Here is a 22685-nt window from a genome sequence, read left to right as displayed (position 1 = left end):
TTAATGGGGAGGCTAGGGTTAACAGTAGTGTAGAGGTGGGGGGGGGTAGAATAGGGAGGGGGGAGCAGTTAGAAAGTGCGGGAAAAGCAGGAGGAGGAGTTTCAGTCGGCAGCAGAAGGAAGAAGGAGCAGAAGAGAAGAAGACGGAGACAGCGAGGAAGTAGAGAGAAGACACCGAGAGTTACGAAGAGTGAAGACACCGAGAGTTACGAAGAGTGAAGACACCGGGAGTTACGAAGAGTGAAGACACCGGGAGTTACGAAGAGTGAAGACACCGGGAGTTAAGAAGAGTGAAGACACCGGGAGTTAAGAAGAGTGAAGACACCGGGAGTTAAGAAGAGTGAAGACAGCAAGAAGCACCGAAGAGCCCGAAGAGGAGCATCTGGAAGAGCCCAGAAGAGGACTTACCGATGGACGCCGTCATGGAGAGGATCCGGGCAGCGGTGGAGGAGCGGGGCTTAGAATGGTTGGTGAGCATCCTGGATGGAGGGGCCCCTGGCCCGGAGCACGTGGGAGCGGGTCCGGCGCAGCCTTCGGGAGCGGAGGGAGCGGCGCCCGCGGTAGCAGCAGCAGCCCCGACGAGAGGAAGAGGACGGAGCCCGGCTGCTGCTGTAAGAAGTGCGCCGGAAGTAGCAGCGGGACAGAGGCCGGGGACTGGCAATGGCCGCAATGCCACAGCAGTCGGGAGGCGCGGGGCGCCGGCAGCAGAGAGGAGAGAGCCGAGGCCACGGAGGGCTCGCGCTCCGGCGCGTCTAAGCCCCGAGTTAACCCCTAAGCGTCGGCGCCGCATAGAGAGTCCCTCACGGGCCCCTCCGGGCCGGCTCCCAGCAGATTCCACAGCAGGTGGGGAGCGCAGGCCCGGGAGGAATCTCACCAGGCGGGTCGGCGCAGCGTCCGGCTCCAGGTCCCGTGCTGCCAGGGGGGCAGGGCCTAGCACCGGACTGTCGGCAGAGAGAGCTGGAGCAGCGTGGGGCCGGGAGAGGTGGTGGTCGGCGAGCAGCCTCACAGTTTTCTTTCAGTCCCACAGGATGTGCGGCCCGCGGGAGCCAGTTCGAGCGGAAGAGGAGCGGCTGTGACTCCGGTGGGGCGACTGCAGCCAGATGAGGACCTCGATTGCCAGCGCGGATCACCCTCGGACGAGGATTCGGATCCGCTGGAGGGAGGATCGGCGGCTGGTGGGACTACAGCCCCTACGCAGCCAGGTGAGCGAACACACGGGGACACACATACTGCAGTTAGCCGCATTGCGCCAGCGGCAGATAGTGTGTGGGGGGGCGGACAGGGGGCGAGAGGGCGACGGTAGGCACTCGGGGCGCAGCGAGCGAGTTGGGGTTAATTTTAGGCGGATTATTGGAGCTTTGCGCAAGCAAGAGACAGGGCCAGGGACGTCGCCTCTATCTGCCTGGACTTTACCATCCAATGCGTTGAGTGGTCGCAATAGTGACACGGGGGGAGTTGCGACGGGATCGTCGGTGGGGCAGCAAACAGCACCTGTTACGGTAGGTGTTCAGACAGATAAGGACGGGGATGGAATTCGCCTGGATGACAGAGCGAAGGGGGAGGTGTATGTGTGCTTCGAGGGCCCCCTAGGCGCGCACTTGAAAAAGAAGGTCAGAGAAAAGATCTGGCGTGATGAATACGTCGAGATCTTTTCCCTTCTCCCTTTAGAAAAATTTAATTTGGATAAAGGGAAAAGGGCGGAATACAAGAAGGAAGAGGAAGAGAAACGTCAGTGGCGACTGATTCCACAGACTTTCTCCAACTAGATGCAAGCCTTCGCCATTCTGGCTAGTGTTATAGGTGAAAAGGCGCCGGAGAATTGCTCCGGCCTCTTTTGTTACCTCGATGCGATAGGTGAGGCGTATAGGGTGTATGGGGGCCAGACATGGCTTAGGTATGACGAGCAGTTTCGTCAAAGAAAAGCGATCCGACCGTCTATTCGGTGGGATCAGAAAGACATAGGGCTGTGGTTGAGGGTAATGGCCCCAGTTAGGTTCGGGCAGCCCTTTCGGGGGGGGGCCGGGACGAGCAGCTCGGCCACCGGTTCCCAGGGAGGAAGTCAGGGCGGACAGTCGGGGAGTCATAGGCTCGGATTGTGTTGGCAGTTTAACGACGGCCAATGCAAATTCGGAAGTAGCTGCAGGTTCAAGCACGTTTGCTCCGTGTGTAACGCTACATCACACGGAGCAGCAAAGTGCATTAAGAAGGGAAAAGGAAAGTTTTTCGGGGCAGCTGGAAAAAGGGATGACACCAGTGAAACTGGCAAAGATGGTGCCGTTTCTAAATAGGTACCCCGACCGAGATAAGGCGAGTTTATTGTTAGAAGGTTTTAGGGATGGTTTTAAAATTCCTGCCCCAGTTCATAGGGTTCCTGTTACTACAAAAAATTTACCGTCGGCGCTCCGGTACTCGGCGGTTGTAACAGAGAAATTGCGTAAGGAGGTTCAGTTAGGACGCATGGCGGGGCCGTTTAGCTCCCCTCCGGTTGCGGATTTGGTGGTTTCACCGCTTGGAGTGGTTCCTAAAAAAGAGCCAAACAAGTTCAGGCTCATACATCACTTGTCTTACCCTAAAGGGGCGTCAGTCAATGACGGTATCGATCCAGAAATATGTTCCGTGGTGTATACCTCTTTTGACGCCGCTACAAAATGGGTGCGCAAGTACGGGCAAGGGGCTAGGTTGGCTAAAGTGGACATTGAGTCCGCTTTTAGGTTACTCCCAGTGGCCCCAGTAAGTATTCGCTTGTTAGGCTGTTTTTGGGAAGGAAGTTACTTCGCGGATAGGTGTCTACCCATGGGCTGTTCTATTTCGTGCGCTTATTTTGAAGCGTTCAGCTCATTTTTAGAATGGGTAGTTAGGGATTGCACAGGGATTAGGTCGGTTATCCATTATTTGGATGACTTCCTGTGCATAGGTCCGGCAAGTTCGCCACTTTGCGCAAACTTGCTGGGGTCCCTTCAATGGGTTACCGGTCAGTTCGGGGTGCCTTTGGCACCAGGGAAGACCGAAGGGCCCACAACGTGTTTAAAGTTTCTGGACATTACCATTGACACCGTGGCAATGGAATGCAGATTGCCCGAGGACAAAGTGGCGGAATTAAAGGCTGAGGTGAACAGGGCAAAGGTTGTCACAAAAGTTACGTTAAGAGAGCTGCAGTCGTTGTTAGGCAAGCTCAATTTCGCCTGTCGCATTATGCCGATGGGTCGGATTTTCAGTAGGAGATCAGCATCAGCCACAGCAGGGGTTCGGTTACCCCACCATTTTATACGGCTGGGCAAGGGCCACAAGAAGGACCTGGCAGTATGGGCGGCGTTTTTGGAAAACTATAACGGGAGGTTAGTGATGATGGAGGAGGTGGTGGACAATTTCGATCTGGAATTGTTTACCGACGCCGCAGGAAGTTCGGGTTTTGGAGCATACTTCCAGGGTCGGTGGTGCGCGTCCGGGTGGCCGAGCGAATGGTTTTCGTCAGGTTTGGTAAAAAACCTGGTGCTGCTTGAGCTGTTCCCCATAATAGTAGCCGTGGAGCTATGGGGAGCTCAGTTTAGAGATAAAAGGGTGCGCTTTCACTGCGACAACCTGGGGGTAGTGCAGGCAATAAACAGATTGTCTGCATCATCCCCCCTGTGGTGGCATTATTGCGCCACCTGGTGTTGCAGGCATTGTCGCTGAATGCTTGGATTGGGGCAGTACACGTGCCAGGGGTAAGCAACTCAATAGCGGATGCTCTTTCTCGCTTTCAGTGGGAGCGATTCCGACGGTTGGCCCGAGAAGCGGAAGAAGAAGGGGTGTCCTGCCCAAGACACATATGGAGCGTGGTCAGCGAGCAGTGAGGCACCTGATAGGTGCCTCCTTGGATCGGAGCACATGGGCGGCTTACAAGGCAGCATGGGTAGAATGGGAGGAGTGGTTGAGGCAGTGGGGTGATGTATGGACGGACGAGGACGCGGCAGGGGCATTGTTGGGGTGGCTGGCTAAAAGCGCGGAGGCTGGTTTGTCGGTGGCTACAGTTAATAGGTTTATGGGGGGGTGGCGTTTGGCGCTAAGTTGAGGGGTGTAACGGATGTAACGAAGAACTTTGTAGTGAGGCAGGCGCTAAAAGGGTTTAGAAGGGGGTGGGGGGGTCCAGATACGCGTCGCCCGGTTTCGTTTGAGTTACTACAAAAATTGGGGTTCGCGTTGCAGGAGGTTTGTGGGAATGGGTTTGAGTATTCGCTTTTTAAGTTCGCTTTTTCGTTAGCCTTTTTCGGGGCGTTACGAGTGGGGGAATAGATAGCTACAAAGCAAGTAGCGTAGGAGCGAGGGACTGGGGGGCGGGATGTTGAGCAAGGAAGGGTTAAGCGACCGGAAGAAGTGGGTGGTGTGATAATAGGAAGAGGAGGGAGGAAGAGGGGAAGAGTGGCTCATTCCACGTGGAGCAAGAGAAGAAGGAAGACGTGTGAAGGAGGACAGAAGACAATCAAGAAAAGAAGTATGGACCAACTCGTGCTACAGAACAAAGAAGCTGTTGCCAGCCAGGGACCTGAGTGGTTGATGAGGATGGCCGCGGAGTTCGGTGCCACGCCGTCGGGAGAAGCCGGGGCAGGAGAAGAACAGCCGGCGCAGATGGCTTCCAGCGCGCCCCGCGGAAGACCCCAGAGAAGGAGGATTCCCCCTACCAGGCTGACCCCGAGCCCAGCCGTGAAGAAGGGGGGCCAGTATGCAAGCCCGAGACCTGCGCGTGCAAATATCGATAGCGGAGCGCGGCCGCAGCGAGCCGCGGCGGGAAACAGCATGGGCGCGACTGGAAGAAGCGCCGGAAGAATAGAAGAAACCCCCGAGGGACTTACCAGGACTTCAGCAGCGGCATCAGGAGCGGGTAAGTCCAGCGTGGGAAGGATTTTCCCCGCGGCTATCCAGCGTCAGGCGGAGAGAGAAGGGGGACGGCCTGCGCGCCGTGGCGGCGGCGGGCAGATGGATCCGTGGGCCGAAAGAAGTTCCGGCGCCGGGACTCCTGAGCGGAGGGAGACGAGCGCCAGCGGCAGCAGCGAGGCTGGTAACAGCGCAAGCGGCCACAGCAGCGTGAGCGCAGTACAAGGGGGGTGGGGGGGTGGGGGATGAGAAGGAAGAGGCGCAGGGTGGTAAAACAGAGGGGGGGAAGGGGGGGAGTACAATTAGGCAGTATGGCCCCATTGTCGCCCCAGGGCTCATGCCCTAATATGAGGGGCAGCGGGATATATTCTAAAGACGCCTCAAGCCGGCAAGAGGGAGGGGGAGTACAATTAAACAGTATGGCCCCCTTGTCGCCCCAGGGCTCATGCCCTAATATGAGGGGCAGCGGGATATATTATAAAGACGCCTCAAGCCGGCAAGGGGCTTACGGGGTACGCAGGAAGGAGGGAGGGGCAGCGAGCAGCGGTCACATGTCGCCCCGGGGTTCTTTCCCTTTTGCGAAGGACAGTCGAGCACAAGCAGTCGAAGGCACTTCAGGCCGGCAAGGGGCTTACGGGGTGGAGCAAAGCGGACAGGTGAGACAGAGGAAGGGTAAAGGGGGGGGGAGCTACCTGCCCGGTAGTCAAGGGGCCGGTAGCGGGACGGAGGGGGGGTTAGGCGGCAGGCGGGGGGTTGGCAGCATGGCGCGAGGAAGCTGGCGCAGCGAAGCAAGGATAGATAGCTCGTCATCGGAGTCCGGTGAGCCTTGTACACGTCGGGAGGTGCCCTATTTCGCCAGAGGGTACAGGCGTTCGGAAGCGGTGGACAGGAGCGGTAGGCGCAGCGGCCACGGGACTTCGGTTTGGGCTTCGCAGCAGGCGTTACCATGTTCACCGGCTTCCTCCACAGATGAGAGGCGGGCCTCACGTACCGAAAGGCAGGGCGAGCGGGCCGCAGCCTCCAGGGCGTCCTATGGCTATAGCATGCTACCCCGTGGTGTCTCCCGTAATAGGGACAGGGTACGACACGCGGTGGCGAGTCCGGAAAGGAGCCAACCGGGACCGAGTCACCCGTCTTTCCCCTCGGCAGGGCCGGAGGACGAATTGGAGGGTGAGTCCCAATGTGATAGAGTGTGGGGTGATTCGTCGCCCAATAACGTGAATAATTTTATGGTAGCGCTGAGAGCGCTGGTGAATGAGTTTGATAAAGGTAAAGGAACAGTGTCATATGTTAACCCGGGGAGACGAGACTCGCCCGTGGTTGGTGATGTGGCTCACGCTACCGGGTGCTCGCCAGCGGTGGCGACCGGAAAAAGCGAAGAGTCGGTAAAAGATGGTCTACGTTTTTCAGATTCTCTATTTTGTGGCGTGGCCCCGCTGGGGGTGGGCCTCGCGGAGGACACAATTGAAAAAATTAAAAGTGGAATATACGTGGACATTTGGTCGCTCCTATCGGTGGAGCATGTGTCGGTTGATAAGGAGCGCTTCGCTGAACGGGACAAGAAGCCCAAAATAGCTAAAACATTTAGCAATTGGCTACAAGCCATGTTGACCCTGGCTCACGTTATATGCCAGTACCAGCCGGGTAAAGGCCCGGAGCTACTGGTATATATTTTTTTTTTTTAACAATAAGTTTTTATTATTATTATTATTATTGTTCTCATACAGTAAAGAGGTTACAACAGAGAATATAGACGTTTGTAACAAGATTTGAAAATATTGTAACATACAAAATTGGGAGTCTCTTGAAGATGAAGAAATTCCGTTGGAGAAAAATCCGCTTTAGATTCTCCTTGTTGGTTTCTTGGAAAAGAACCTAGAAAAAGTTTTATTGGGAGAAAGGGGGGAAGGAATGGAGGTTAGGAGGGGTGGGAGGGAAGGGGGGGTGAACGATGAGGGGAGTTGCGGAAAGAGGGTAAGGGGAGATGGTATAACAGTAACAACATTAAATCGGGTCTACAGTGATTAGATTTTACTTCTGGATTGGAAATAAAATGAGCCATGGGTTCCAAGATTTTTCGAAGTTGGGTAAGCTATCATTGCGGAGGGCTAAGATGTATTCGTATATACTGTGTTCGGAGATTAATTGAGTTAACTCGTTCACACTTGGTGGGCTGTCCGACCTCCATTTCCTGGCTATTAAAAGCTTTGCACACAGGAGGATATGGCCTACTAGTTTTTTACTAGTAGGGGGGATTGACCCTGGATCTAGGAGTAGGAGAGCCGTTTTTGGAGTGAATGGGATCTTCAGGCCCGTCACTTTGAGTATCAGGTCGTAGGTAGATTTCCAGAAAGGGAGGACATGGGGGCAGGCCCAAAAGATGTGAATCAGGGAGCCTTGTTGATCGCACTTCCTCCAACAGAGGTTATCGTTGGATAGACCCCTTCTAGCCAGGATAGATGGGGTGAAGTACCATCGTGTAATCAGCTTTTGGTGTGTTTCAATTAGGTTAGCGCTATGAGAAGCTTGTCCTAACCATTTAAAGGCCTTAAGCCAAGCAATAGTAGGGACTTTTTGGCCGAGGTCCTTCTCCCAGTTCAACAAATGGCTCTTACCCGCTGGCCTTAATGCTCCAGTTAAATTATCATAATAGAGACGCGTATGTGTTTTTGGGGAAATGGAGCAGAGTGTCTTGTATATGATCTCAGGTACTTTAAGCTCCCGTAGCTGGTGAATGTGAAGGATGGAGCAAACTTGCGAGTACTTAAAATAATCTGAGTTGGTCAACCGAAATTTGGTTTGTAATACTTGAAAAGATAGAGGGCCTCGCGGGGAGAGAAAGTCTGAAATAAAGTGGATACCTTTTTTGACCCAGGAGTGAAGCTGGAGATTGGGAACAAAGTATTCTAGGATTCTAATGGGAATGTGCTTTAGATTTCTAGTGTTGTTTTTATCTGTGTTGAGGAATAGATTCTTCCAGGCTTCTATAGAGGTTAGCATAGGGGGTGACAAGTTCGGAGTTGCGAAGCATGCCAGGAGTTTTGGGGACGACCATGCGGCGAGGAGAGCTATCAGCAAGCATTTCAATGGTCTTTGGTGGTTGTTTTCCGTTTCTATTGAAACCCAGCTGACTTGTTGTGTTTGGTGATTCCACGATACTATTTGGCTTAAAATTGTAGCTGTTCGGTAGGAGTCTAAGTTGGGTAATCCAAGACCACCCTGGTATCTGTTGAGGGATAGGATAGAGAGAGCAATTCTAGGCTTTTTATCGAGCCAAATGAATTTAGATAGTTGGCTTTGAAAGTTTGCCATGATTTGTTTTGGAATTACTATTGGGAGAGTTCTAAAGTAGTGTAGAATTTTAGGCAAGATGAGCATTTTGTAGATATTTATACGTCCAAGCCAAGAAATCGGGCGAGAACGGTAGGAGTCCAACTCTTTTTGGAGGTTTGCTAGAAGAGGTGGGTAGTTGACTGTGATTAAATCCGATGATGGGGAGCATAGATTAATGCCTAAGTATGGGATGCTTTTTGGTTGCCACTGGAATGGGAATTCTTTTTCTATGTCTTGTTTAAGATCTTTGCTAACGTTAATGCCCAGAATTTGGGATTTGGTTATGTTTAATTTGTAGTAGGATATGGAGGAAAATATGGACAGAGTGGTTTGGACTGTTCTCAGAGAGAGGGTTGGGTTTGTGAGGGTGAGTAAAATATCGTCAGCGAATAAGCTAATTTTATGTTGGCGGAGACCTGCAGTAATTCCCTGAATGTCTGGGTGAGTTCTTATGTGTTCCGCTAAAGGCTCCATTACCAAGGTAAATATTAGGGGTGATAAGGGGCAACCTTGGCGTGTTCCATTAGAGATCGTGAAGGGATTAGATAAGAGACCATCTACCATGATTTTTGCCGAAGGGACGGAATAAAGGGCTTTAATTGCTTTAAAGATATAACCTGAAAAGCCAAATTTGTTTAAAGTGGAGAAGGCATACCCCCAATGTAACCTATTAAATGCCTTTTCGGCGTCAAGGGCAACCAGGATTGAGGGGATTTTTGTTGATTCAGATTTATGTATAAGATTAAGGATCCTTCTGGTCCCATCCAGGGCCTGTCTCCCCTTTGTAAAGCCCACCTGGTCGGAGTGAACGATATCAGGCAAGAATTTGAGTAGTCTATCCGCCAGGACTTTAGCAAAAAGTTTTATGTCGCAATTCAAAAAGGGAGATAGGTCTGAAGTTGGCAGGTGATGTGGGGGCCTTGCCTGGTTTTGGAATTGTTATTACAGTAGCTTCCAACATTTCTTTGGGAAAGGAGCTTTGTTCTATGCCCTGGTTGAAGGCCTGAGATATATGAGGCGCTAGGGAGACGGAGAAGAGTTTGTAATAATCATTAGAAAAGCCGTCAGGACCTGGGGCTTTGTGGGATTTTAGGGTTTTAATAGTATTTAGAATCTCTGTAGGGAGTATTTGGGTGTTGAGAGAACTAAGTTGAGATGGCGAGAGTGTTGGGAGATTTGTTTCATTCAGAAAATTTTCGATAGCTTGGGTAGATGGTTGGGGTGTGTCTTTGTCTTCTTTTAGGTTGTAGAGATTGGAATAATATTGGCGAAAAGTTTCTGTGATTTGTGTTGGGTGGAAGAGTTTTGTTGAGGGATTATGGGGGTCTATGATATATGGGATCTTAGATTTGAATGTTTTTTTTTTAACCAAATTAGCCAACATACGCGTGGGTTTGTTTTTGGAGGCGTATAAGGATGTACGAGAGGCTGTCATTTCTCTTTCATAGTTGTCCATCAGGATAGATCTAAGGTTTTGTCTAGTAGCGAATAATTGTTTATGTAATGAGTCTGATGGATTTTTATTTATTTGGTTTTCTATAGAGGAGAGTTGGGCTAAGATTGTGTCCAGTTGACGGGATTTTTCTCGTTTATGTTGGGCACCGATTTTAATAAGCTCACCCCTAATGTAGGCCTTATGGGCGTTCCAGATGGTCAAAGGGGAAACATCCGGAGTGGTGTTGTGAAGAAAATATTCTTCTAACGCTAGATTAATGATGGATTGGTATTTTGGGATTTTTAGTAGGAAAATATTGTTCCGCCAAGGTTTGGGTCTTTCTTTTATTGCCTCAAGAGAGATAATGATCGAGACAGGGGAGTGGTCCGACCAAGTGGCAGGACCAATCTGGGCTTTTTCTATCAGAGGAAGGGTGGATCTGTTCACCAAGATCAAATCGATTCTAGAGGAAGATTTGTGTCTGGCTGAGTAGAAGGAGTACTCTTTAGATGATGCGTTTAGGCATCTGAACGTGTCGAAGAGGGATTCTGTTTGTAGCCAAGGGAGCAAAGAAGTCGTCGATCTCAGAAACCCTCTTGTGGAGTCTAGGGAACCGTCTGGGACCGCGTTAAAATCTCCGCATATAAATAGGTGACCCACCTCGCACCTTCTAGCTTTTTTTAATGTTTTATTTAAAAAGCGAATTTGGGCTTGGTTTGGAGCATATAAATTTACTAGAGTAAAGGGTTTGTTGTTTAATGAGCCAGATATAATGATATATCTGCCTTTGGGGTCCAAAACCTGTGTATTGACTTCCAGTTGTAGCGAATCTCTAAAGGCAATTAAAACTCCTGCTTGTTTCTTGAGGAGCAGGCCGAAAAAAATTTTGGGAATTTTTTGTGGGAGAATTTTGGACAGGCGGAAGCCGCGAAGTGGGTCTCCTGCACACAGATAACATCAGCGTTAGAGGAGAGAGCCTCCTTCCAAAGCAGGGATCTTTTAAAAGGTGAATTTAACCCATTAGCATTGATTGAAACTATCTTAACTGACATTATAGAAGCTCATAATCCCTTTGAGCCAGGATATTAGTACAAAATGAGCAGTAGACCAAAAATAGGAAGTAATAAAAGAATTAACAAGTAACAGGTAAAGAGAGCAGAGCAGATTAGAGAATGCCCTTATCATCTTGTGTAAGATGATATTTCCGTATGTGGAAATTGTTATGGACAAGAAATGAGTAGTACACTCAGAATTACAGCGTAAGATGGAGAAATACGCATAAAACTATTGCAGGCTGGAGGGCCTGAATAGCTGTAATGGGGAGCGGAAAAAGTTCGTCTGGCGGAGAACTGTCCGTATCTGCCTGAGTGCAGAGCTGGATGGGTCCCATCCTCAGTCGACGCCGTGGACTTGGACTTGGGCGGGAATTTGCGCTCTTTTGGAGGAAGGGTGATGAATGGACGAAGAAGGTATATCAATCTTCCAGGATTTGAGGAAGTGGATTGCGTCTTCTGGTTTTTGAAAAGTATGAGTGGTATCATCTCTACGAATCAGGAGTTTAACGGGAAACCCCCATCTGTAAGGGATTCTAGCTTGACGTAGAGCATCGGTGACAATGGAAAACTTTTTTCTATTCAACATGGTGGTTTGTGAGAGATCCGTGAATAAACGTATCTTTTCGTACGGTGATGGAAGATGGGATAGGTTTCGCGCTGCAGACATGGCCGCGTCTTTTATGTGGTAGAAATGAATGCGTGCTATAATGTCTCTTGGGACAGAGTTGGCAATGAATCTCGGCTTGGGAAGCCTGTGAGCTCTGTCGATAGTTAGGTCAAGGATGCTAGCATCCGGGAGCAGCGCACCCATAAGTTGTTTTAGGTATTTAGGGATATCCGAGGAGGAAACGGATTCAGAAATTCCGCGGAATTTAATGTTGTTGCGTCTATTCCTGTCTTCAATATCCGCCATTTTTGTTTTAAGTTGCTCAACTTCCTCCACTAGCTCGTAGTGAGCGTCAATTAAGGCGTTATGTGACTGAGAGAATTCACCCATTTTATTCTCCGTATGGGATACGCGGTCACCAATCTCATCTATGGTGTTTTTAATAGAGTTGTTTAGTGATTGAAAACTGACTTGAATGGAGTCACTTAGGGCTACCACCATGTCCTTTATGAAGGATTCAGATGCTGGTTGTGAAGTAGATGGCATGGATGACACAAACTCTCTCAGGGATGAAATTTGAGATACTGAGGGAGCTGCAATGTCAGTCCTAGGCTTTTGTTTTTGGGGACTATCCGATGAGGAGGAGGACTGTGACATGTGCGGGGAGGATGTCGGCGCCATTTTAGATGTGTGCTGTGAGTGGGAAAAATGTCTCTTTCCTCCTGATGTTGTTTGCAGTGAGGGCGATGTATCAGCACTCACCCGTCCCTGCTGGTGTAGATTCGGCGGGGAGCTGTCATCCGATTGAAGCGGAGCCGTTTCCTCCTCGTTCTGGATGTCAGGATCGGCTGGAAGCGGAGCGGTAGCTGCCGGAGCGCTCCGGGATGCTGTGACTGCAAAAAAGTCATCCAGGCGCTTGGGCTGAGCGCGGGAGTCCCTGCGGCGAGGCATAGCAGCTGTCACCTAGATCTCCGACACCGCTGAAGAGAGGAGAGGACCCGTTAAATGCTATGAGGTAGCTTTTAGGCAAGGACCGGAGCGGAGCTCAGGGATTAAGCGGCCATCTTCCTGCGCTGCCAGGCCACGCCCCCCAGCTACTGGTATATATTAACACTATTCATAGCGCTTACAAGCTGCACGGCGGTGCGGCATGGTGGCGCTATGACGAAGATTTTCGTCGACGGATTTCGGGATTGAGTAACGTGAGTTGGGCGACAAAAGCGACGGATGCTTGGATCCAGTTGATCCTGGCGCAAAAGCCGGCGAAGCCCCTTTTTCAGAGCAATAACGCGGTAACTGGTGGACAGCAGGCACCCGTTCCACATAAGCCCTCGGGTTCCTGCTGGGCATTCGATGAGGGTAACTGTCGGTTTCTTGCAGCATGCAAGTTCCGGCACAAGTGCTCCTTTTGCGGCGGTGCGCACACAGCGGTACGCTGTTTTCGGAGACAAAAGCAAAACTTTCCCGCGGCCACAGCGTTGCCCGGGGGCAACGCCAGTGAACGCGCTGTTCCTGGAGGAGTGGTTAGGCAAGTACCACAGGAGATGGGAAGCAAACCTTCTTAAAGAAGGTTTTAACGCGGGTTTCGTCATTCCGCATCAACCGGGTTCGGCGTTAACGCTTAGCCGCAATTTAAAATCGGCGTATGACAATAAAGAGATGGTGATGGAGAAGCTGCTAAAGGAGGTAGAACTGGGTTGGATGGCGGGGCCTTTTCAGGAACGGCCATTCGAGAACTTGCGCGTTTCACCTTTGGGCTTGGTACCAAAGAAGGAACCGGGTAAGTTCCGGCTTATCCATCACTTATCCTACCCGACGGGCGAGTCAGTCAACGATGGGATTTCCAAGGAGCAAACAGCCGTATCATAAACTTCTTTCGATAGGGCTGTCTGCCTAGTACGGCAGGCCGGAAAGGGGGCTCTGTTGGCAAAAGCTGATATCGAGTCCGCTTTTCGACTATTACCGGTGCATCCAGATTGCTTCCACTTGTTGGGCTGCCGCCTGGACGGCTTATATTTTGTGGATATGTGCTTACCGATAGGGTGTTCCATCTCTTGTTATTACTTTGAAGTGTTCAGTTCATTTCTGGACTGGATGCTTCGATATGAGACGGGCATCCGATCGGTGTTGCATTATCTGGATGATTTCCTTTTTGTCGGGCCATCAGATTCAGAGGTATGCGGGTTGTTATTGGCATCATTTCAGGATCTGATGGGAAAAGCGGGAGTACCGCTGTCACGCGAGAAAACGGTCGGTCCGGTGACATGTCTTACATTTTTAGGCAATTTAATCGATACCATGGCAATGGTATTTCGTTTACCGGACGAGAAAGTAGCGCGGTTGCGGCAAGAAGTTAAGTTGGTTGGCAGTTCTAAGAAAGTTACACTGCACCAGCTCCAAGTAATTATAGGCTTGTTAAATTTTGCGTGTCGGGTCATTCCGATGGGCCGCCCGTTTGCAAGGCGGCTGTCATTGGCGACAGTCGGGATAAAAGAGAAACACCACTTCGTCAGAGTGACAAAGGGTATGAAGGAGGACTTGCACACATAGCAAGTCTTTCTTCAAACGTTCAATGGTCAGGTGATTTGTCAAACTGCGGAACTTGCAAACGAGGAGCTGGGTCTGATGTCGGATGCATTGGGCTCCTGTGGTTTCGGTGTAATTTTGGAGGACAGTTGGTGCAGTGCACCATGGCCCAGAGAATGGTTCGAAAGACGGTGGGTGAAGAACATAACACTGCTGGAGATTTTTCCGCTAATGATGGCGGTGGAGATCTGGGGGCCGGTTTTGGAAAACAGGAATATCTGCTTCTGGTTGGATAACCAGGCAGTAGTGACAGCGGTGAACAAGCAGACATCCAGATCTCCCTTGGTTTTGGCAGTTTTACGCCATTTGGTCTTGAGATGCCTGCAGAGTAATATTAAGCTGAAGGCGAGACACGTACCCGGAGTAAACAATAACACGGCTGACGCTCTTTCTCGTTTCCAGATGGAGAGATTCAGGGAACTCCACCCGACAGCGGATGTCAAAGGGGTATGTTGCCCGGCGATCTTATGGGAGATAGTAGAAGAGAGCTCACGACTCTGATTCGCAACTCCGTTGCGGAATCGACGTGGAAGCGATATAATGCAATATGGAAAAGGTGGTTGATGGCAGCAGGGGGACAATTCCCTGATGGAGCGCGGGCAAGAGCGGTGACGTTAGACATTATGGCGGAGCTGCGGCGTCGGGGCGCATCGGCGAGCTCGGTGCGCAAGCACTTATCGGCCATTGCGTTTTTGTTGCGCCTGCACGGACGGCGCGATGTGACAAAGGATTTTGTCTTCGGACAGATTCTTAAAGGTTGGAAAAAAGAAAGGTCGTCAAGAGACGACAGGCGGCCGATAACATTTGAGCTGTTAAAGGCGATACTGAACGTTTTGGGAGCAGTGTGCAAAGACGAAAGCGAGGTGCTGCTCTTTCGGGTTGCGTTTTCGTTAGCGTTTTTCGCAGCATTGAGACTGAGTGAAATAGTGGCTCCCAGCTGTAGGAAGCTGGGGGGGCTGCGTTTCGAGGATGTTCTGTGCGGTACAGATGATATAAAGCTATGCATCAAAAAGTCCAAGACTGATGTGTATGGCGCAGGCGTGGGGACAGCTGCGTGTCCTGTGGCGTTGCTGAGACAGTTTTTGTCACGGCACAGTGGAAAAGGACAACTATTGGCGCATGCTTCAGGAGCCCCACTAACCAAGTTCCAATTTGGGGCGGTTATGCGTGCATGCTTGAAGAGATTAGGTTTCGAGCCCAGCGAGTTTGGCACGCATTCGTTCAGGATTGGCGCAGCAACGTCAGCGTTCGCTTGCAGATTAAGAGGAGACGAGGTGAAGCGGGTTGGACGCTGGAGGTCGGAGGCGTACAAGTCGTACGTCCGACCAAATTTGAGAGTGTTATAGTTAAAGTTACATTGTGGTGTGCCGTTATGTGTTTATTTTGCAGGTTCGGAGTGGACAGTTTGGGTGGTGGGCCACTCTTTCATTCATTGGGCAGAGAAAAGAGCGGGGACCCGGCCCATTGGCAGGAACCTGGGCCTGAAAGAGGTCCAGGTAAAATGGCACGGGATAAGAGGTCTACAATGGGCCAGGCTGCTACAGGAAATATTGCGTGTCAGCAGATGGTCCCAGGGGAAAGTGATATTGAGAAGGTACAGGTCCATAAAATGGAAGAATCTGTCTCAAAATGGCCGCTAGATACAAAATGGAGCATTATAAGATGTAAATAAGCTTGTGTGTAGTGAAACAATAAATTTGCAAAAATAACTTTACAGCAGGGTATTCGGTGCATTGTCTAATGATTTGTTTTTTTTTCTTTCTATTCATCCGAGAACATTTGCCTGGTACAGCCGCTATCAGAAAAACCTCCCCCATGTCCTGAGCTTTGGAAAAGAGCAAATCGTGCTGATAAGACGCTGCGATCATCCAAACTCACAAGAGAGAATAATCATTTGAAGGACATTTCACATATTTATTCTCACTGCGCTGATTGTTCAACAAAGCACAATTCTTGATGTTTTTTCTAACCCAATAAGATTAACCTCGTGACTAATGACGTATTGCTTTCCTGTATTAAGAAATATACTCAGTCAATAAAGATTCAGTGTGTACGCGCCTGAAGCAGAGTGGGCTGTATATACCCGCCGCGGCTCATCTCTACATATCTGTGAGAGCTAATTACTATAAATCATATAGTTTTTGGCCTCTCTGATGCATCCAGGTATGAACTAATTTGGAACCCAAGGCTTGAAAGGTTAATGTGACCGGTCATGTGTAACGGTCCTTAACAATATTGGTAATTCACGCGGGTGGTAATGACTTGGGGAGGGTAAGGGTAGCTGAGTTAGTGATGCTTATGAAGGAGGATATGTTGAGGTTCAAAAAATTTTTTGAGGAGACCATTATATTATGGTCCGATATAGTCGCCAGGAGAGTGTGGAAAGAAGCAAGGGACGTGGAGGCTATCGACAGGGTAAGAAAAAGTGTAAATTTTAAGATTTCTAAATTCGTTAAGTCAATAGGAGGGGTAGCCGTTAGGCACTGGGAGCTGGAGAAAAAGGTGCCAGGTATGTGGAGGAAGGATGGTGTCCATTTAAGTGATATAGGTATGGACACATTCCTATCGGGGTTGCAGGACGGGGTGGAGGCGGCTCTGTCGCTGGCATGTGGGGGGCGGATGGCAGCGTAGGCAGGCTGCATCCTTCATGGCGGTTTAGCGGTATTTCCATGCCAGCTGGAGAATTGAGGGTGCGTACAGGCCGTAACGGGCTTTCTCACGCCTCGAAAGTTTTGGTAGCGTTAGGAGTAAGAATAGGCGATAGGCATGGAAAGAAATAAATAAGTTGGATTTTATATATTAATAAATAAATAAGCTGTGGCCTTCCCACAAATTTATGCCAGCATAAAGAAATATGGTTGTTTTAATAAAGAAGTTTTTGTTAATAAGAACTGGTCCCGTGTTTTATTAAAGGGAGCGTTATAAGGTGGGAAGTCCCCCCAGTCTTGGTTTCCCCCAGCAAAAAGATAGGGGGGGGGGTTGAAAGCTGAGGACACTAGAGTTATAAAGGGGCGTTTGGAAATAGTCATTCGGCGTTCTAAGACGGATCAGGTCGGAAGGGGTCGTCGGGTGTCGCTGGGGCGTATTTCAGGGGAAAACATGTGCCCGGTTAGTTGTTGGGAGAACTACTGTTCTCTAGCAGGGGCCAGGGTAGGGCCCCTGTTACAGCATCAGGACGGTTGTTATTTATCAAGGTTTCAGTTTGAGGCGGTGTTTAAAAGAGCGTTAGCTGTTCTGGGACTGGATGGTTCAGGTTTCGGAACGCATTCGTTCAGAATAGGTGCGGCGACAGAGGCGGCAGCGAGGGAATTGGATAGTCAGGCGGTGATGGGAATCGGTCGGTGGAAGTCGGAGAGGTTCAGACGGTATATTAGACCGCATTTGCTGTAAGGGCGGGTAGGGGGCACATGGTGGGGCGTTATTTACGGTTAGTTTTGTTCCTTTTTTGTTACAGATCCGCGTGCTGCACTCGTGTGGATAATGGGCCACTCGTATGTTTTTTTTTTGGGGGGGAGGGCAAAGATCAGGCCTAATGGGAGGCAGCTCAGACTGAGTAAGGATGCGGCGGTAATTCACTGGATAGGAGTGCGGGGCATGGCCTGGTTCCGGGTTTTGCAGGATGTACAGCGCCTAGTCTCTCTAGACAGGACGCCCGACATCCTAGTATTACACGTCGGGGGCAACGATTTGGGGCGTAGACCCTTCAGAGAGCTAGGCAGAGACATACGGTACGATATGCTTCGGTTGTTGCAGATGTACCGGGGCTTGATCTTGGTCTGGTCCGAGATGGTCCCTCGTAAGGTTTGGCGGAATGTGCGTTCGGTGCAAGGGATAGATAAAGCAAGGATCAAGGTGAATCGTGAGGTGTCTCGCTTTGTGGTGCGGAATGGAGGAGTCGCCGTGCGGCATATTGATCGAGAAAGGGGTGGGAAATTTTTGGAGAGGCGACGGGGTCCACCTCAACGAAATTGGGACGGATCTTTGGTTAGAGGGGATACAGGAGGGGATAGAACGCGCACTGGTTCTGTGGGGGGCTGCGCAGGCATGAGGTGGTCATGCCATGCTGGCTGTGGCAGTTGGAGGGGGGGGGGGTGGAGTTCTCGGAGCCAGTTCGGATGCGGGGCGGGGGGGGGGGAGAGCGGAGGGCCGATGGCTGCCTGTCCCCCCCTTCCCGCCCCATTGTTGGTTTACAGTGTGTGGTCGGTCTGTCGCCTCCCGGCTCTGTCAGGCCGGAGTCCCTGCGGAGACGAGTGGGCTGGCCTAGGAACGGCTAGCAGGTCTCTGAGTCGGGAGGTGGGCGACTAGGGGCAACCGTGTGTGTGTTGCCTCCCGAGTCGGCGGTCTGGCGACGGGAGGGTGGTAGCGGGAGGGATCTTCGGTCTCCCGAGTCGGATAGTGGGAGAGCGGCGGGAGGCAGTACGGAAGATCCTTTTCCCTGTAGTGAGGCGACAGAGGGGGTTGTAGGCTCCGGGGACTTCCCCCCTTTTGGTGGGTTGTCTATTCTTTAATGTGTTTTTTACCCATTGTTAAATTTAAAGTGGCCAAAAATTATCCAAGCTAGAAGTAGTAGCGTATTGTTTGGATGGTTACAAGGAAGTGGGGGGATAGGTCACAGGGGCTCACTCCGTGATACCCGCGTCATGGCTACAAGACCAGCCAAAAATCAATCTAGCATCACGATCAACTGGTAAATATACTCAAAAGTGCCCAGAGAAACTGATGAGTATCCTTGAACGTATATCACCCTGTAGGCGCCGTGTAGCTGCAGCGACCCGGGGAGTGATAAAAAGTTTCTGCGGAGTGGCCCTTTAATAATTGTCCACCCTGGTAACACTGAGATGTGCGAGCCGTCACATGATGCACTACAAGTGAGAACGCCATCCGATCTATGCAAGGAAGCGAGAGCCGTTACTTGGGCAGTAATTCTAATGAGTGATGATGATTTGGGCCAATCTCGTTATGTAGCTGCAGCTCTCTGAGAGATGCCGCTGTAATCTGCTCACTGATTCCCCAACCGATCATTGGGTCTTCTAGCAGATTTGTCCTCAGCACATTATTATAAATTCTGCATAAAGTGGGTGAGTGACATCCCTGCTTCTCAGGTACGCAGTAGAGTTCTGGTATCCCCTATTCAGGCCCTGCTTCTGGTGCACGTTTGTTACAAGACTGCGCAGAGATGACCGGTAATAAGGCAAAGGGATAGTGGCGTAGTTTCTTAGCTTTTTATTTCTGTCTGCCTACCCTTTTTAGTTAAATACGAGGGGCTACTGATAAGTCTTTGGCTTTACCCAGAAAGAAACGAGATAGGAAGATGAAACTTTACATTTATTCCACATACTCTCCACTGATGTCAACACACTTCTTACATCGGTATTCCAATTTCTGTAAGTCTTGCAAAAAGAAGGATTTCGGTTGTGCCTCAAACCAGTCATCTGTAGCAGCCATGGCATCAGAAATGGTGTGAAATTTGGTACCCTTGAGGTGTTTCTTCAGGTTTGGAAACAGATGATAGTCGGAGGGAGCTAGATCTGGTGAATAGGGTGGGTGGTCCACCAGCTGGAAGCCTAGCTCCACCAGTTTTGCCGTGGTCGCTTGTGTAGTGTGAGCGGAGGTGTTGTCTTGCAGGAACAAGATTCCTTTGGACAGCTTGCCACGCCTTTTGGCCTTCAGAGCTGCCTTCAATTGGTCCAAAAGTTCAATGTAATACCTTGCATTGATGGTGGAACCATTTTGAAGGTAGTTCACTAGCAGCACGCCCTCCTTATCCCAGAACACAGACGCCATCAACTTCTTTGGGCGAGGAGAACAACTGTGCCTCCACTCTTTTGACTGCTTCTTGGTTTCAAGGTCATACAAATAAATCCAGGTCTCATCCATAGTGACCAGTCGATCCAGGAAGTTCCTATCAGTCCGGAAACACTGACAAATGGACCAGGAAGTTTTCACTCACATGCTTTTCTGATCTGTTGTCAAACACTTGGGGACCCGCTTTGCAGATAGCTTCTTCATGTTCAAATGTTCAAGGATAATGACTAGAGATGAGCGAGCACCAAAATGCTCGGGTGCTCGTTACTCGGAACGAACTTTTCGCGATGCTCGAGGGTTCGTTTCGAATAACGAACCCCATTGAAGTCAATGGGCGACCCGAGCATTTTTGTATTTCGCCGATGCTCGCTAAGGTTTCCTTGTGTGAAAATCTGGGCAATTCAAGAAAGTGATGGGAACGACACAGCAATGGACAGGGCAGGCGAGGGGCTACATGTTGGGCTGCATCTCAAGTTCACAGGTCCCACTATTAAGCCACAATAGCGGCAAGAGTGGGCCCCCCCCCCCCTCCCAAAAACTTTTACTTCTGAAAAGCCCTCATTAGCAATGCATACCTTAGCTAAGCACCACACTACCTCCAACAAAGCACAATCACTGCCTGCATGACACTCCACTGCCACTTCTCCTGGCTTACATGCTGCCCAACCGCCCCCCCTCCCCCCCACAGCGCACACCAAAGTGTCCCTGCGCAGCCTTCAGCTGCCCTCATGCCACGCCACACCACACTCATGTCTATTTAGAAGTGCGTCTGCCATGAGGAGGAACCGCAGGCACACACTGCAGAGGGTTGGCACGGCTAGGCAGCGACCCTCTTTAAAAGGGGCGGGGCGATAGCCCACAATGCTGTACAGAAGCACTGAGAAATAGAATCCTGTGCCACCGCCATCAGGAGCTGCACACGTGGGCATAGCAATGGGGAAGATATGTGCCACACACTATTCATTCTGTCAAGGTGTCTGCATGCCCCAGTCAGACCGCGGTTTTTAATTCATAGACACAGGCAGGTACAACTCCCTATTGTGAAGTCCCTGTGGACCGACAGCATGGGTGGCTCCCTGGAACCCACCGGCGGAACATAAAAATATCCCATTGCATTGCCCATCACAGCTGAGGTAGTAATGTCGTGCGTAATACAGGTGGGCTTCGGCCCACACTGCATGCCCCAGTCAGACTGGGGTTCTTTACAAGTGGACAGATGTAGGTTAAACTCCGTGTGCACCTACAGCATGGGTGGCTCCCTGGAACCCACCGGCGGTACATAAAAATATCCCATTGCATTGCCCAACACAGCGGATGTAACATCAGCTGTAATGCAGGTGGGCTAAAAATTCATTTGATTACACTGTAGGCGAGGGCCCACAAAAATTGCTGTATCAACAGTACTAATGTACATCCCAAAAATTGGCCATGGCCAACCAAGAGGGCAGGTGAAACCCATTAATCGCTTTGGTTATTGTGGCTTAAATGGTAACTAGGCCTGGAGGCAGCCCAGTTTAACGAAAAATTGGTTCAAGTTAAAGTTTCAACGCTTTTAAGAGCATTGAAACATATAAAAATTGTTTAGAAAAATTATATGAGTGAGCCTTGTGGCCCTAAGAAAAATTGCCCGTTCAGCGTGATTACGTGAGGTTTCAGGAGGAGGAGCAGGAGGAATATTAGACACAGATTGATGAAGCAGAAATGTTCCCGTTTTGGATGGTGAGAGAGAACGTAGCTTCCATCCGCGGGTGCAGCCTACGTATTGCTTACGTATCGCTGCTGTCCGCTGGTGGAGAAGAGAAGTCTGGGGAAATCCAGGCTTTGTTCATCTTGATGAGTGTAAGCCTGTCGGCACTGTCGGTTGACAGGTGGGTACGCTTATCCGTGGTGATTCCCCCAGCCACACTAAACACACTCTCTGACAAGACGCTAGCCGCAGGACAAGCAAGCACCTCCAGGGCATACAGCGCGAGTTCAGGCCACGTGTCCAGCTTTGACACCCAGTAGTTGTAGGGGGCAGAGGCGTCACGGAGGACGGTCGTGCGATCGGCTACGTACTCCCTCACCATCCTTTTACAGTGCTCCCGCCGACTCAGCCTTGACTGGGGAGCGGTGACACAGTCTTGCTGGGGAGCCAGAATGCTGGCAAAGGCCTTGGAGAATGTTCCCCTGCCTGCGCTGTACATGCTGCCTGATCTCTGCGCCTCCCCTGCTACCTGGCCCTCGGAACTGCGCCTTCTGCCACTAGCGCTGTCGGATGGGAAGTTTACCATCAGTTTGTCCACCAGCGCCCTGTGGTATAGCATCACTCTCGAACCCCTTTCCTCTTTGGGAATCAGAGTGGAAAAGTTCTCCTTATACCGTGGGTCGAGCAATGTGTACACCTAGTAATCTGTAGTGGCCAGAATGCGTGTAACGCGAGGGTCACGAGAAAGGCATCCTAACATGAAGTCCGCCATGTGTGCCAGAGTACCAGTACGCAACACATGGCTGTCCTCACTAGGAAGATCACTTTCAGGATCCTCCTCCTCCTCCTCTTCCTCCTCCTCAGGCCATACACGCTGAAAGGATGACAGCCCAGCAGCATCTGTACCCTCAGCAGTGGGCCAAGCTGTCTCTTCCCCCTCCTCCTCATCCTCCTCATGCTCCTCCTCCTCCTCAACGCGCTGAGATATAGATAGGCGGGTGCTCTGACTATCCAGCGACATACTGTCTTCCCCCGGCTCTGTTTCCGAGCGCAAAGCGTCTGCCTTTATGCTTTGCAGGGAACTTCTCAAGATGCATAGCAGAGGAATGGTGACGCTAATGATTGCAGCATCGCCGCTCACCACCTGGGTAGACTCCTCAAATGTTCCAAGGACCTGACAGATGGCTGCCAACCAGGGTCACTCTTCTGTAAATAATTGAGGAGGCTGACTACCACTGCGCCGCCCATGTTGGAGTTGGTATTCCACTATAGCTCTACGCTGCTCATAGAGTCTGGCCAACATGTGGAGCGTAGAGTTCCACTGTGT

The sequence above is a fragment of the Eleutherodactylus coqui genome, chromosome 1 (genome assembly GCF_035609145.1).
Source record: "Eleutherodactylus coqui strain aEleCoq1 chromosome 1, aEleCoq1.hap1, whole genome shotgun sequence".
In the NCBI taxonomy this organism is placed as follows: domain Eukaryota; kingdom Metazoa; phylum Chordata; class Amphibia; order Anura; family Eleutherodactylidae; genus Eleutherodactylus; species Eleutherodactylus coqui.
Note: the sequence above shows the minus strand (reverse complement) of the source record.